At 35.0% G+C, this 18,182-nt stretch overlaps 1 pseudogene; it reads right to left on the reverse strand.

Moving 5' to 3' along the window:
* Positions 1 to 18,182, reverse strand: part of LOC113291025 — a 169,349-nt pseudogene that overhangs the window by 85,878 nt on the left and 65,289 nt on the right.

The raw sequence follows: 18,182 nt of genomic DNA on the forward strand, positions 1-18,182 counted from the left end.
AAAAAGAAAAAAAAATGTTTCTCTCTTTCTCTTTTTTTTTTTAATTAATTTTTATTCTCCTTTTCTTTCGCTCCTTTCGCTTTGTTTTTACTCCGAATCTTTAAGTATTCACCAAAAGGTTTGGAAAATTTTTCTTTCGCTCCAAACTCCAAAATCTGTAAGGAAAAGACAAAAACCCAAAAACGTAAAGAAGAATAAATAAAATAAAAATGAAAAACAAATAAAAACCTAAGAAAAAATCTAAAAACTCTAGCCTAAAGACAAATCCGCGTCGGTGGCGCCAAAAAATGATGTGATTTTCAAGTTGAGTTGTTGTAGTAATAAGTTCGTTGAGATTTGTAAAAGTAAAAGATTTTAGACTTATAAAACTTAAAAATAGAAAACTTGTTGCAAAATTAATTTCAAGATTTAAAAATAACCAAGACACTGATTCCACTATTACACATGAATGAATGATGGTAAATAACCACAAACTCTAATTATCTTTTAAGTCCCTTATTTCTTAACTCACAAGTAATCAGGCAAATTCTCAAATATTAATTGTATTCCCTAAGCATAAATTATCTAAACAAAGTATAACCTATCAAATTGAATCACAAGTAATTAAGAAAATCATGCAAACAATTTAAAACTCTGCAAAGCAGTGATTGAGTGAATTATAAATTATAAATTAGAGAGAATAAAATAGTTACCAATTATTCATGCGTGAATAACTTCCTCATTGCGTTGGTTGTGGGAGAATTAGCTCATCATCATGTTGGAAACACACTCAAATTCATTTTTATTGATCAAAGGGTGTTTACAAAGATGAAATGGAAAAAAGCTATTAAAAACCGGGTTTGTAACAGTTATAAGTGTTACAAACCGAACTGTTACAGAGAACGATATATGTAAACTGTCACTGATGCTGTAATATACGACCTTCACCCCTCTGTCGTTGTCATTGTTGATAAACGACTGTCTCTGTGGGTCTTTTGTTCTTCATGTTCTTCACAGCAGCAGAAATGTGATTTCTGCAACTTGATTTTCTCGACTCTGTGATGCTCTATAATCTCTCAAACTCTCCGTCAAACATCGATCGAAAATCACACAGTTCTGTTTTTTCATTGTCCCGCCAAAATTCAGTTTCAAATGAGGAAGATGATGGTTGCCTCCTATCTAGAGTATGGGCGCCTTTAACAGCTGGGGTGCCTGGGGGTGCCCTTATCCAAAATGAGGGTGCATTTAGTACTTTTCCGAGGGTTCCCCAAGCAACTTTTCGAGCCGAATTTTCCAAAAATGTTTATTTCCCAAAAATACCTACAAACACATAAAACACCATAATAAGTACGAAATCAAGTACCAACAATACAGAACATTGAGGACAAATTAGATACGAATATGTGTCTATCAGTTGCCTAGTATGTCTTCTTTTTGGTTTAGTTGGAAGAATAACTAGTGCCTTGAATAGCAATGGTTGTGACTACACATAGTTATTATGTTTCATCTTCTTGTGTTTATTTTTTAGGTTTTTTGATTAAAATTCTAAAAATATTTGGAGGATGATGGTTTGCAGTATTAATCTTTTGATTTGTTATATTGCAATTGTTTATGGGATATTGGTGTTTACGTCCATGAACTATGTTGTCTCATATTTTGTCAAAAGTAAAGTCGTTCATGATCGGTATTCACATATTGATTTAAGGATGAATAGACTTTTGACAAATACAAAAGTTAAGCCTATATTGTCAAATTCTTTGATGGAAGGTAGGTTAAAATCTTTTGTTTGCAAGGATTATGTCTATTAATTATTGTTATGCATATAATGATTGAAGATAAAATGAATCCTCGAGTATTCCGCAGTAATGATCATCCTTGATCCATATTTTATGTATTACTGTGAGGCTCCGTAATGTGTCTTATGTTGAGCACGATACAACTAAGTTGATTATTTTATGATTGGCTTTGTTGGTTATTCCGTAAGGTACTATATGTTGAGCATTTTGAACTACATTAATCATCTTGTTTGGTTATTTAGTTATTACTCCGTAAGATCCCTCTTATGTTGAGTATGTGAACGGCTATGCTAATCATCTTCTTATGGTTAAATTAGTCGTATGCTCCGTAGGTTTACTTATGTCGAGCATAATCAATTGAATTGATCACTTTTTGTGTTTAATTTAGTTGTGTATTCCGATTAAATTAATCATGGGTTTACTTGTGATTAATTTGATCGAGTTTTGGATATAGAAAATCATTTCTATGGTTTTTAGTGTCCAATAAAATCATTCCTTTTGAAATTAAGGTCGCTCGTTGTTGCTCTTTCGGGAATGACATCAAATGGGGGAGAGTTCTTTTGAACTTGTGTTTAATGATCATATCTTGAGGGGTGTGCGGCTGTGGAATTTTAGAGGGGTTATCTTGAATCTTTAAACTCCTTGATGAATGCATTTAGCTTCGGCTTTATGATTGCATCTAAATTAGTTGGTATGTATTTTTTTATTTTTAGTCATGAAATGTCTCTTTCGGAAATTTCAAAATTTGATGCGTGTCGTAACCACAACAAATTAATTAATATTTTTCTCACTAATTAACAGTAATATAGCGATAGTAAGGATCGTTCTCACGAGGAGCAAGAGGTTTTAGTTGTCTTATAATGTCACAAAAAGGGGGGTTTTAGATTTTATAAAGTAAAAGAATAAACAAAGCAATTAAAAAGATAAAGTTGAGATCAATAAGAGAGATTAGATCAAGGAATCCTTCTTCGTTGCAAAATAATGATTCAAGTTATGTTCTTTTCCACTTTTTATTAGTCACATATTATCACCAACCGTAGGTAAAGCAGCTAGCTCAGTGCTAAACCCCTAAATCCCTAGTATCACCGGATACGGAAGTTCTCGACTACCGGTTCTATTCACCAAACCACCTAGTGGTAGCTCACTCAAGATGTAGTTTAGTTAAATGCATTAAGATTTATGAATTTATTAGGTTGATATTAGTAGTTAGACTCTTAGCCCAAGGTCTACTTGCTAACGTTGTTTCCACACACAATTGCTCCACGGAATCGCTCCGCAAGGTATCGTGTTTGCTACTTATGTAAAGAGTCAAGAAACGATTAATTATCTCCTAACTTTCACTAGCTTTAGATCAATTAACAAATCAATTTAGTTGGCCTCCTAAACAATCTATCAATCAACCATGAATGTATAAACATTCCTATTAGTAAAAACAAACGATAATCATGTGAAAAACTTCAAAGTAGATTGAAAAAAAAAACTTAAAACATGTTAAGAACTAGGAATTCATCCTCAATCAATAAGAAAATTAGCTACTCATGCTAAGGAGTTCATACAAAGAATAAAGAAAAGAGAAGTGTTATGTGTGTAAAAGTTGTGTAGAGAACTTCTCTATTTATAGGCTTCAATTTCCTAGCAATCCTCTTAGGAATAGAATCCTCATTCCATAATAACTTCACTTTGACTTTGTAGCTCAATTTCCAAATCCAAGTCTTTCTCAAATCTTCCATCTTCTCTTTCCAAATCCAAGCCCAATTCTTCAAACCCATGAGTCTAGATGAGTCTAGAAAATTCTTCATTAATTGAGTCACCTATGAAATGATAATATTTCCCATTTCGCACAAATTGGGTGATTTCTTCTTCTTTTCCTCCGTGCGACTCCAAAATACCTAATAACTCAAAAACATGCGTAAAATACATAATTTACAAGAAAAATAGCAGAGAAATCATAAACAATAGATAGTAAATAGGGTGTATTCTACACCCTATCAAATTCCCCCACACTTATACTTTGCTAGTCCTCGAGCAAATCAAACTAAAACTTACAACTTCAAAGCGTTTCAGCGTCCCAAGCATCCAAAGAGTATGAGGACATACAGTTTCTGTATGCTAGTAATAAGAAGTTAGAAATACTAATGAACATATTCTCATTCTTAAATGTTGAGAAATAACCACACCATCATGAGAGAACGCGTGTTTGAGAAGCGATCAATAAGCATTTCGTCTCGACTTCTGCCTCGCCAAAAAGGATTTTCTGATAATTGCACTCAATCAGACGGCTTTTTTATGGGTCTCACATGTGTGCATGTAGGAATGAAGAGAGAATTCCTGCAACACGTTGAATGGTGGGAAGGACAACTTCCAAAATATTTTAAAAACCCACATCTTTTAACATTTTGAAAAACCATTTTTCTGACGATCTCTAAGAAAGGAAATCAACCACTATTATCGAGGATGAGATTACTTACTTACCTTCACATTCGATTGCCAATTATGATAACACCACTCTCACGGCATCCAATAGAAACGTCTTCGCTCCTCGTTTTCATCTTCTTGGTCGTCGTCTTCGGCTTCAACTATTGATGGTAAACTCTTGAATTTCGTAGATCCTTGACAATCTGTAACTTTTTACCTTAAATCCTTGTCGCTTGAAACTTCCTTATAGATTTTTCTTCCCCACGGCTTATTAAATAAAAGATAAAAACAAAAATTTCTCTTTCCATCATTTTTTTTTTTAAACAAGAGAGATAAAATACAAAACAAAGTGAAAATAAAAACAAACCATGCCTGTGGGAAAAGTACTTTACCGCTTGATTCTTCACAACTTGTATCGTCTCGAAATCATAAACTTCAATAATTCTCACCTTTTGCTTTTCTTTGCTCTTGTAAATAAGTCTTCAACTTGGATATAAAATTACACTCCTTGTATGTAAGTCTTCAACATGTATATATAAAAATCCCCTCATTATATGTTGCTTTACTTGGATATGAAATTTACTCTTTTCTTGTTCCGTTGCTTGTAAACCTTGAACGTTTTTAACTTTCCTTGTAGATTTTGATGTCGCTCCCTTGTTGATGATGATGGTGTTTCTATGGATCCGTTGTTGTCGAGAGAGAGAATGGTGCTAACTGCAAATCGAACTACAAGAAGAAGGCTTTCATCTATAGACGTCACCCTCATGATTGACAAAATTAGCACTCAAGAGATTAAATAGTAGTGCTTCTATTGGTGGGAGGTTGGGTAGCTCACCATTCTACCTGGAATTAACGTACGGTGACACACACTCAAAAGAAATCTCTTTAGTTATTTATAAAAAAATCTGGTCGGTGCCTCGCATGATATAAATAAGTAGTCTCCACTAATGATTGATAAGCAACTCTAATAATGCATTTCTCCCTGCTCCTAATCTGCATCACCGGCATGATTAAATCCATTATTTAACACTCTAACAAGCAAGAAATCCGAACGTAGTTCCCTAACACTTCCAAGATCAGTTATGTCGGTCAGAATTCTCTATGTAAACATACCTAGAAGTATGCTAGTGACTCTAAAATCTCTACAAGTTGGAGGTTTTATGCAAATATTATTTTATTTTTTTTTTAATATGCTTAACCACTCCCCCCACACTTAAACCTTACATTGTCCTCAATGTAATTGAATCGTCCAAGTAAAGTCAAGGTGGGAAATCCTAGTATGATATGGAACAAGAAAAAATAAATAAACAAAACAAAAAGAAAATAAAAAGTAAAAGGATAATAAATACAAAACCTATGGGTTTTCTCCCATTAAGCGCTTGTTTTAAAGTCGACGGCCCGACTTGGCTCTTGTAAGATTCATTCCCCATATACTAACAATCTGAAAATTTGGGGATCCACCCATAGTACCTGTTTTGCAAACAATAACTCCATACAAATGTTAGCACAAGAAAATAATAATAATGTTATCGCTCGATAGAAATTTCCCCCACACTTATTCTTTTCCACACTCGTAAGTGTATAAAGAACATAGAATTTGGGAATTTCTATAGATTCCTCTTGGCAAACCTGCATAGTGTTAGCATCAAGTGTTTGCAATGGTGGATATCGAGAAATAAAATCATCCAAAAATATTTTCGAAACACATACATTCAACCCAATAAGAGGTAAAGGAGAAGAATCAATATGCAAAGGGTTAGACAAACCTTGCAAAAACTCTTGTATTATGTAATCCTCTTCATCCTTAGAAAATTCAAGTGAATTACTTACCTCTTGTATATCGTGGTCCTCTATCAAATCTTGCAACCATTCTTCGTTATTTTATACCTTCACCAAAGTCTCGGCATCATTAAAATCATTGGCAAGTTCAATTGGGTCTTCCATAAAATCAATGAATTTGGTTTCATCCTCTAGCATCATCTCTTCAACATTCTCATCATCGGAATCGGGCCATTCAGTAAAATGATTTTCATTGGTATAAATTGTAAGATCTTGTGAGGGTGTTACACCGTTTATAACAATAGGTAAGTCACACCCAATCTTCTCCTTTTGAATAGGTGAAGGATCGGTATTATGATCCGGAGTTGGAATAACTTTATCCTTGTTACAATAATTTTCATAAGGTTCAAAATCATCATCGTAACCCATATAATAACGTTTTCACGCTCCATTCTTAAAGCTCTTTTAGCTTCAAGAATTTCTTCATCCGATGTTAGGCCTTCATCGATCAATTGATAAAACCTTCTCTCAATTTCCCTCAAACTAGGTTGCCTTACACCGAGGAGATCACGCATAGATTTAGAAGCATAACTATCCTCCCCTCCTAGCGATTGTTCACTTACATACCCGTCATAAGGTTGTTGATATGTATGAGAATATCCATAAAGTCTGTATCCTAAGGATGGTTGGAAGTTGACATAATGTTGAGGTTGAAAACCGTATTGATTGTTGTAATATGCTTGCTCTTGTCCACCTTACATGGAAAACTGGTACCTGAAATAAAAATTCTAGAAAACAAAGTTAAAAACGAAAATAAAACGAAAATAAAAACAACTAAAGCTGCTCCGCTGCTCCCCGGAAGCGACGCCAAAATTTGATGCATGTCGTAACCATAACAAATTAATTAATATTTTTCTCACTAATTAACAGTAATATAGCAATAGTAAGGATCGTTCCTACGAGGAGCAAGAGGTTTTAGTTGTCTTATAATGTCACAAAAAAGTGGGGTTTTAGATTTTATAAAGTAAAAGAATAAACAAAGCAATTAAGAAGATAAAGTTGAAATCAATAATAGAGATTAGATCAAGGAATCCTTCTTCGTTGCAAAACAATGATTCAAGTTATGTTCTTTTCCATTTTTTATTAGTCACAGACACCAACCGTAGGTAAAGCAGCTAGCTCAGTGCTAAACCCCTAAATCCCTAGTATCACCGGATACGGAAGTTCTCGACTACCGGATTCTATTCACCAAACCACCCAGTAGTAGCTCACTCAAGATGTAATTTAGTTAAATGCATTAAGATTTATGAATTTATTAGGTTGATATTAGTAGTTAGACTCTTAGCTCAAGGTCTACTTGCTAACGTTGTTTCCACACACAATTGCTCCACGGAATCCCTCCGCAAGGTCTCGTGTTTGCTACTTATGTAAAGAGTCAAGAAACGATTAATTATCTCCTAACTTTCACTAGCTTTAGATCAATTAACAAATCAATTTAGTTGGCCTCCTAAATAATCTATCAATTAACCATGAATGTATAAACATTCTTATTAGTAAAAACAAACGATAATCATGTGAAAAACTTCAAAGTAGATTTAAAAACAAAACTTAAAACATGTTAAGAACTAGGAATTCATCCTCAATCAATAAGAAAATTAGCTACTCATGCTAAGGAGTTCACACAAAGAATAAAGAAAAGAGAAGTGTTGTGTGTGTAAAAGTTGTGTAGAGAACTTCTCTATTTATAGGCTTCAATTTCCTAGCAATACTCTTAGGAATAGAATCCTCATTCCATAATAACACCACTTTCACTTTGTAGCTCAACTTCCAAATCCAAGTCTTTCTCAAATCTTCCATCTTCTCTTTCCAAATCCAAGCCCAATTCTTCAAACCCATGAGTCTAGATGAGTCTAGAAAAAATTCTTCATTAATTGAGTCGCCTATGGAATGATAATATTGCCCATTTCGCACAAATTGGGTGATTTCTTCTTCTTTTCCTCCGTGCAACTCCAAAATACCTAATAACCAAAAACATGCGTAAAATACATAATTTACAAGAAAAATAGCAGAAAGCATAAACAATAGATAGTAAATAGGGTGTATTCTACACCCTATCAGTTATCTTGAATCTTTAAACTCCTTGATGAATGCATTTAGCTTCGGCTTTATGATTGCATCTAAATTAGTTGGTATGTATTTTTTATTTTTAGTCATGAAATGTCTCTTTCGGAAATTTCATTATGATCCCGTTCTTGTACCTTTGCCAATTTTATTGACAAAAAGGGGGAGAATTAATATATAGTTCACACTATAAATACATATGGTTTTCGGATCATTATGTAAGGGGGAGTGGTTTCCATGTGAGATGCAGTATTGACTAAGGGGGAGTGATACATATCACCATAGTATTGTTGTTGAAGTTGTGATACAATTGAACTTTGACGTTGTGTAATGATAATATGACACTGTATAATAATGATTGAGAACTCTTGTTTTCTCGTTGTTATAGCTACGGATTTTCAACAACAATGATGCTGAACTTACAACCTTTGGGATCATTGGAGTACTTGGAAGTGACGAAGATTTCGAGGAATTTTGAAGATTAGACATGTGGAATAGGAGCTACTAAAGTTTCATTATGTTTTTTGTATTCCATATGTATTGATAGTTTTGTCACTAAAATTGACAAAGAGGGAGATTGTTAGAGCATTGCTGGTCGACCTCACATGTGTTGCTATCTCAAGCATGTTTGTCAATGTTAGTGATCAAAACTATAAGTCTTGATTTCTAGTCTACTATAGCTAAGTCTCGGACTAGGATAGAAAGTGTAGTTGAGCTCAAGGACTTCATGGAGATTCATCATACAATAAGAAGAACTACTCAAGGAACCGGTGGAACTTCTCGACAAAAAGGTATGTGAAGACTTGAACTTATCTATCACTCAAAAGTCTATCTATTCTATCTCCTACTTCTTGAGACAAAAAGTCGTATGCTATATATAGACTTAGATTATACGCATTTGGTATTTCGATCCGAGTATACCTCGCCTATCTATATCTCAAAATATATGTTGGTAAGCGTTTCGCTTCGACCAAGTTTATCTTTACCTAGTATGTTTCAATCATCTTGAAAATTGCTTTGACGAGAAATGGTGTAACAACTGTATAACGTCCTCTAAGAATGTTTCAATGATTGGAATGAGAGTTTAGACTACATAACCAATGATGGACATAAGTATTGTTGTGGAAACACATATGTGCATAAGTCCTATTCCTTGAACCAAAGTTTGCGAACTTTGTTGATCAAGAGAAGCCGGTAGAATGGCGTGAGCCAAGTTCGCGAACTGCGGAACTTCTCATCCCGAGAAATTCTGGTGGAGTTGACAAACTAGTTGCGTGTACTAGTCCGCGAACCGGCGGAAATTATTTGCCGAGATTTTCTGCTAGAGTTTGTAAACTCTGCCCGGTTGCTTAAGTCCGCGAACCTAGTCTGCAAACTTAAGAAGGTTATATATCTGAAGATGATATCTGAACTTAAACTTATAAAGACTAAGGAATGCAATATGCAAACCGTGGCTATAAAGTTCATGGACTGATTCAAGTGAATCAAATCATCTTTGCTTCAATTGTGTCTTGTGTAGTTACATAAGATTTCCTTGCAATTGAACAACTCTCTAACTAGTTCATTTGAGTCATTTGAACTAGTTATGGTGAAGAAGAACATGGTTGATATGAGATTCTCATATGGCTAACCTTTGGGTTAACTATTGTTGAACCAACAAGTGCATACTTTTGGGTACGGTTAACAAACCTAGAAACGTGCATTTCAATTGTGTATAACAAGCTAGGTTTTCGATCTAACGGTTGAGAAATATTATCTTGAATCTAAATCAGGTTTTCATCTAACGGTGAATATTGATTGCTTCGTTACCAAGTAACTTGATGGCAAACCCTGATTTGAAAGACTATATAAAGGAGACATCTAGTATTGTGTAAAACTAATCCCCACACCTTACGTGTGATACTAGTTTTACATGCTAGAGTCGTTTCTCCTTTAACCTTTGTTTTTCTTCTTCTAAAACCAGGTTAACGACTCAAAGACTTCAATGGGATTGTGAAGCCAGACCGATACTACTTTTATCGTAGTTGTGTGATCTGATCTTGCATCTTCTATCGTACGAGTACAATCAGATTGATTGGCTTGAGATTGATATCTCCGATAGGAAAGATATAAAAGGTAATCACAAACATCTTCGTCTCATTGTTTGTGATTCTGCAACATCTTGTTTCGCTACCATACGATTAAGATTGTTGTGAGGTGATTGATTAATCTAGGTTGTTCTTCGGGAATATAAGACCATATTATCAATTGGTTCATGTTCACCTTGATTATTATCAAAAGACGGAACAAAAAATTTAGGGTTTATCTGTGGGAGACAGATTGATCCTTTGATAGACTTGTCTGTGTGAGACAAATTTATTTATTGTCAAAGCCTGCGATTTTGGGTCATAGCAACTCTTAGTTGTAGGTGAGATCAGCTAAGGGAATCAAGTGCGCAGTATCTTGCTGGGATCAGAGGCGTAGGGAGTGCAAATGTACCTTGGATCAGTGGGAGACTGATTGGGGGTTCAACTACAGTCCAGTCCGAAGTTAGCTTGGAGTAGGCTAGTGTCTATAGCGGCTTAATACAATGTGTGTTCAATCTGGACTAGGTCCCGGGGTTTTTCTGCATTTGCGGTTTCCTCGTTAACAAAATTTCAGGTGACTGTGTTATTTCAATTTCCGCATTATATTGCTTTATCTTTATAAAATACGGGTTGTGCGTTAGATCAATCAATTGGAGAATCCGACCTAACGGTTATTGATTGATATTGATTGACACTTGGATATTGGTATTTGGTACCATCCAAGTTATTCCTTGTGTTTGATTAAGGACTCGGTGATTTCTATTAGCTCGGGTAAATCAAAACAAGAGAGAGATATTAACTCCTTGAGATACTTCTACTTAGATTGAGTCTGACTGTCTAGTTGATTCTCTAGAAAGTATTTCGGAGTTAGTCCATCCAGATTGCTAAGCGAAATATTGGGTGGTGTTGTTAGACCCCCGCTTTTTCAATTCTTGTATGATTTTTGTGTGAGCCATTTTGGCTAGATTCTTAGAGTTTTTGTGTGATTAGCAGTTAGTTATTAACAACGATCGATTCAAAGGATGAACCAGTAGATCGTGGATCTCGAGGTAGGCGTGGCTTGTCATCAAAATAGGTGGGAATTTATATTTAGCTCTTTTTTGATTATTGTTGTTTTCTTTACAAAAGTTTATGCTTAAAAAATTCATGCAATGTCTGATTTTTCTTTTCATGCATTGTTTAACTTGAATTGTGAAAGTTATGTTATTTCTTTTAATCTTTCCATTGCTTGTAAAGGAATCGTAATGCTGTCTTCGACTTTATGAATTGTTTGGGAAATAAGAATTTCCATTGATTTCTTGGAGAATGAGATTTTCCATCTGTGGTATATAGGATACTGCTCCTTCATTTATACTACTCACTTTCGAGGTATGCTTAAATAGGTGCGACACGAGTCACCATATAGATATCTAGGTGTGGAATGATCGAACGAGTCACCATATTATATATTGTTTGGAAGGAGTTAGTACCGTATACATGATTGTTTACTTATGTGAATTGGTTGTGTTTAGTGTTTAGGGAAAACAAGAATTGTTTTCAAATAATTTCTAATGATTGCATGAAAGTTAAATGTTATTCCTACGGGGCACACCTTTTAGGGATGATGTGCTCACCCATTCTCACTTTCAGTTTCAGAGACAAATCATAGTTGCGCAGCGAAAGCTTCGAGGAGTTGATTTCATTAGTTGGTTAACTTCGGCTATGTTTATTATGTTGCATATTATATTTGTTAACCAAATGACTATTGTATATATGTATCATTTGAGAGAAGTTCTTATATTTATATATTTCTGAGCGGGGCTAGTTTTGGGTTAAGTTTTGTAGCAATTTTTTTAATTGAATGTTTAAGTATTTGAATTAGATTCGTAGTGCCTCTTTATTTATTTAACATCTTGGATTAGTCAGCTGCTAGCTTTGGGAGCGCTACAAAAAACTAATTAAAACAAGAACCAACATCCATCAAGAAATGGTCAGAATTCCAATTTTGAGTTCCTTTGTTATACCTATGGTAAACCAAACCACATGGCTCGGAATTGCAGGAATAACGCACAAGCTAATATTGTGGAAAGATTTATAATAGACTTGGTCTTAGTACCTGAGTTCTACATGGTTGGTGACTCCGATGGGTGGTGGATAGACAGTGGTGATTCGCGCCATTGTTGTTTTCATAGATCCCTATTTAAGAGTTATGCAGAAATCAAATATAAAAAAAAAGTGTTATTCGGAGCCCACACCACTATTGTGAAAGGTTTTGGTACAGTCGAATTGAATTTTACTTCTGCAAAGATGCTCATGCTGAAAGATGTTCTTCACACTCCAAAAATGAGAAATAACCTTGTTCCTGGCTATCTTTTCAAGCTAAGTCTCGGATTAGGATAGAAAGTGTAGTTGATCTTTAGACTTTATGGCGTTCATCGATTCAATACGAAGAACTACTAATGGGAGCTTGTGGAACTTCATCAACAAAAGGTATGTGGAGACTTGAACTCATCTATCACTAAAAAGTCTATCCACTCTATCTCCTATTTGAGACAAAAGTCGTATAGCTATATAGACTTCGATTATACACATTTGGTATTTCGAGTTGAGTTTAACTCGCTTACATATTTCTCAAAATATGTGTTGGTAAGCTTCTGTAACCAAGTTCATCTTATATTCTTGACGAAAGTCAAAAGATGATCATGTGAAAATTGCCTGGTAACATCTTACATGATTTATGTGAGACAGTCATTTGATGTAGACTCAGAATATTTCGTATTGATCTATCGATCACTTGAAAATTGCTTTGAAGCTAATAGTTTGTGTGAGACAGCTATTGTCGTCTTCCAAGAATGTTTCAATGATTTAAATGGGAGTTTAGAAATTAACCATGATTGGCACAATATGCGTACTTGTATGCTAACTGTTGAAAGTTATTCCATGTCCGGGAACCATAGTATGCATACCTGTATGCGTATTGGTTGGTTTAATGAAAGTCCAGGAACTTAGTATGCATACCCATATGCGTACTGGCGTAAGTTCATATCCATAAATTCAACTGAGTTTTGAAGGTATGCGTACCCGTCCGCATACTGGTGAACCCAAATGAAGTCCGGCCACTTAGGTATGTGTACCTGTTTGCATACTTGAGTAGGTTATGTTCTAAAATCGGTTTGTTCATGAAGTAATATATTTATATAATAAGGAATGCAATCTTTTGCAAACCGTGGCTATAATGTTCATGAATTGATTCGAGTGAATCAAAATCGATTTTGCTTCAATTGTGTCTTGTATACTTATATGAGAATATAAATAATTGAGCAACTCTATAACTAGTTTCATTTGAGTCATTTCAACTAGTTGTGTTAAGATGAACAAGGTTTATAGGTAAGTGCTCATATGGCTAACTTAGGTTAACTATTGTTGAGCCAACAAGGTGTACACGTTTAGGTATGGTTATCCATATCTAAATGAAGTCACTTTTCATTTGTGTGTAACAAGCTAAGTTCGATCTAACAGTTGAAAGATATTAACTTGAGTCTAATCAGGTTTTCATCTAACAGTGAATATTGAATGCTTTGTTACCAAGGTAACATTGATTGCAAACCTTGATTTGAATACTATATAAGGGAGAACTCTAGCAACTGGGAAACCTAATCCCCATACCTCTTGTGTGATACTAGTTGCGACTAGAGTCGATTCTCCTTTAACCTAGGTTTTTCTAAAACCATTATATTAATGACTTAAAGAATTCATTGGGATTCTGAAGCCAAACCCAACTATTTTCTCTGTAGTTGCGTGTTCTGATCTTGCTGTTTTCTATCGTATTGCATACTATCTTCTTTAAGATTTGATCGAGATTTAATCTCAGATAGGCAAGATAAAAAATAGTCACAAACATCTTCGTCTCATCGTTTTTGATTCCACGATATCTTGTTTCGCTACCATACAATTAATATTATTGTGAGGTGATTGATATTACTAGGATGTTCTTCGGGAATATAAGTATGGTGTATCAATTGGTTCCTGTTCACCTTGATTTATTAAAAGACGGAAAAAAAAAACTCATAGGTATTTCTGTGGGAGACATATTTATCTATTCTAGACAGATCGATTTATCAAGTCTTCGACTTTGGGTCGCAACTCTTAGTTGTGGGTGAGATCAGCTAAGGGAATCAAGTGCGTAGAGTCCTGCTGGGATTCATAGGCTTAAGGAACGTGATTGTACCTTGATCAGTGTGAGATTGGTTAGGGCTCAACTACATTCCAATCAGAAGTTAACTTGGATTAGGCTAGTGTCTGTAGCGGCTTAATACAGTGTGACGTTCAAATCTGGACTAGGTACCGGGGTTTTTCTGCATTTGCGGTTTCCTCGTTAACAAAATTTCTGGTATCTGTGTTATTTCTTTTTTGTATTATATTTTCTACATAATTGAAATATCACAGGTTGTGCATAGTTCAATCAATTAGATAATACAACCTTTGGTTGTTGATATAAATTGATTGACACTTGAACATTGGTCTTTGGTACCGTTCAAGTTGTTTTACATAATAATCAGGCTCGTGGATTTCTATCTGTTTGATTTTCTGATTACATTGTGAAACAAAGATACATCTCTTGGATATATTTCCATTGATTGAGTCTGACTGTCTAGTTGATTATCTTGGAATTATATTGGAGTATATCCATACAGATTGCCTAAACGAAATATTGGGTGAGGTTGTTAGACCCCCACTTTTTCAGTTACATCCTTGCTCCTCAAGTTTTAGAGAACTTCTATTAATAGTCTAACACCTAAGTTAGGAAACCCTAAACTTGGAAAACACTCTTCCAAACCGTCATACAAGTTTCCTAATCCAAACAAAACTTGTAGACAATCTATTCCCGAAATAGGCTTTTAGCCACAGTTTTGACATCATTAGATCACTGTTCTTGCTTCAATTTATATTGCCAGAAGTCCAATTTCAGCCATATGATTTTGTTTGTGGAAAAAAACCCTAACAATCACCACCTCTTGTGACATTAACAAAACTTTCTTCACTCCAACAAGGCTTAAATATTTAACACCTTTAGCAAGGCCATATTCTCTGATACCATCACTAGCACGAATAAAAATTGTCTTGTACTTTAAGCTTGAACTACCACCTAATCTAAATTCCTCATTTGCACTTGCACCACCGGATAGCTATCTGTCGATATTCTAGCATCATCGCATACAACTTCTTCATATAATTTGTACAAGTTTCTGCATGACTTGTATCAAACTACTTCGTCTCCATGATCACTCATTATCCCACCTTCATAGAATGCTCATCCTTCGACACGTCTAACACTTGACATTGTTTAAACTGAGTTATTAAACAATTCCAGGCGGATTTAACCAACTTCATGAACCAACAATCTTGAGTCATCCTCCATGAAGACAAAACATGCTACAATCTTCATATGTTGTGTATAAACGATTGTCACCTAACACCACCATGATTCAAAATATTCTCTTGGAAATATTTGTAGACGCTTATTGAACCTACTAACGATCTTCTCTTGTAAAGAAATATTCACATCAAGCAAATCGAATCTTTCTTGATGTCGTCCCATTCTTTGTTTGAACTTGTTCGTCTCATCATTTTCACGGTCTATATCCTTCCTCTACGAACCAAGACTTTCTCTTCTTTGAAATATCTTGTTCAAATTACCGAACCACTACCATCTTTATCCACCCTCACCGCACCACTTGTCGGGAAACCGAGGTTAAGTTCATCTTGAACCAGCATATTATGTTACGTTCATCTCGAACCAACATGTTTCCATAGAAGTGAATTCCATGAAACATCCTACTTTAGATAACTTAGCTCGAATCCTTTATATACATCTTTATATTAGCATGATTAGTAATACTAGCATGAATATAACAAATACGATAATAGACAATCACACATGATAAAAAGATTATGTGGTTCACCTACTCTTTGTAGGCTACATCCACAGGCAAAACCACCCCGAGAATCTTTCATTATCATAAAAAGTTATTACATTGACACATTTTATATAATCAACTGGTTATGTAACCCACTAGCGGTAAACGATTTAGAAACAACAAGCCATATTACGAAGACTTTACCTTTTCCTTTGTTCTTCTTCTTCCATAAACCTCCACCGCCATGGTTGCTTTGAACTTAGACAAGAACATGAAGAACATCACGAATTCTAGCTTCTCATGAGCCATAGAAACCCTATATTTCTTCCTTACCCACTATCACTTCGAGTCACTATTCTCACAAAGATATTGTCCCATCATCAACCATTGTAGGACACAATGGCTGTGCTCGTCACATCTTGTCAAGAGGATTGGCAAGAGGATTCTACAAGAGAATAATTTCTCTTCACCATATAACTTTTCATGTATAGTAATTACATCCTTGCTCCCCAAGTCTCAGAGAACTTCTAAGAATAGTCTAACACCTTAATTAGGAAACCCTAAACTTGGAAAACAATCCTCCAAACCGTCATACAAGTTTCCTAATCCAAACAAACCTTGTAGACAATCTACTCCCGAAATATCCTTTTAGCCACAGTTTTGACTTTTAATTTTGTTTCCAGTACGAATACGAACCGTGAAAACGTGGCCTATCGATCCTTTAGACCTCGGAATTTGAAGCTAGAGGTGTCAGAAAAGTTACCACAGGGATAACTGGCTTGTGGCAGCCATGCGTTCATAGTCCAATTTCAGCCATATGATTTTGTTTGTGGAACAAAACCCTAACATAAGAAACGTGTCATCATGGAAGGAAATGATCTTACTACACTTTCCAGGAGCACGCTTATTGGAAAGATTTGATCATGAACAACTCACTGCTAAAGAAAAAGCCTCTGCTCCTGAAGTTGTGTTTAAAACAAGCATTCCTCCTCCAAGGGGTAGCTTGTAGTGGGTCGACGAATGTTGTAACGATCATGATGAGGTAGACATTACCATGTCTTTGATTACACAACATATCAGAAATCTTCCTAAGAGACTAAGAGAAAGACGTTCTGGAAAAAGGCTCCTTAGATCAAACTTTCAAGATGAATCTTCTCCTCATGATGAAAATTCACTTCAGTGCTTCAAATGTCGGGGTTTTGGACATATGCAAAAGGAATGCCCAAGTAATGAATACTATAAGGAAATAATGCTCTCGTAGTTTCTCTTGATGATATGCCTGATGAGCTTCCCTCTGAAGATTCGACATAGAATTCTGCTCTTATTGCAGAAATAGGTATAAATCCTAATTATGAATCAGATGATGAATCAGATAAGGAGATTCTTGATTTCTTGAATAAGAGCGAAGAAATTCATCATGAAAATCTTCGTTTGAAGAAAAACTTGGAAAAGGTTGAAACAACTCTTCATGTGAAAACTCGAGAGTTTGACAAACTCTTTGAAAATTTCAATAAAACCCTGTCTCTTAAGGAATAAGAGATTGATCTATTCGAGTGTGACCTACAAAGGCTTTCGGGAAGTTCTGATGACAAACTCTTTGAAAATTTCAATAAAACCATGATCTACTCGAGTGTGACCTACAAAGGCTTTCGGGAAGTTCTGATAAGATCAAAATCGAGTTGAATCGCACCTTAGAATCGTTTTTCTCAGGAATCGTGATAGTCAAACTAATTTGACTATGATTCTTGACGAACTTGAACAGGTTCGAACTCATGACCTCCTATTCATAAGATTACCCTCTAGCCAACGTTCCAAATTGTTATTTGTTGATGTTTTACGAAATTTATTAGTATATATACTGATCACAGATCAAAACTCCACATAATTGATATTATTTTCAAAAAAAATAAAAATACGATTCTATAATCGACTCAATATACGATTTAATTCTCAAAAATGCGATTTGCGTTTCGATTTACGATTTCACAACCTTGGTCAAAAGTCCTTTGGTAACACGAGTGGTATCGGGTTTAAGAGTAACACCTCCTTCACCAAAAACAATACCATCATTCTTGAAGGATCTAAGGAAAGTGAAAGTGTTCTTAGTGATATAAGTGAGTCAAGTTCTT

This window comes from Papaver somniferum, chromosome 6, assembly GCF_003573695.1.
Source record: "Papaver somniferum cultivar HN1 chromosome 6, ASM357369v1, whole genome shotgun sequence".
Taxonomy (NCBI): domain Eukaryota; kingdom Viridiplantae; phylum Streptophyta; class Magnoliopsida; order Ranunculales; family Papaveraceae; genus Papaver; species Papaver somniferum.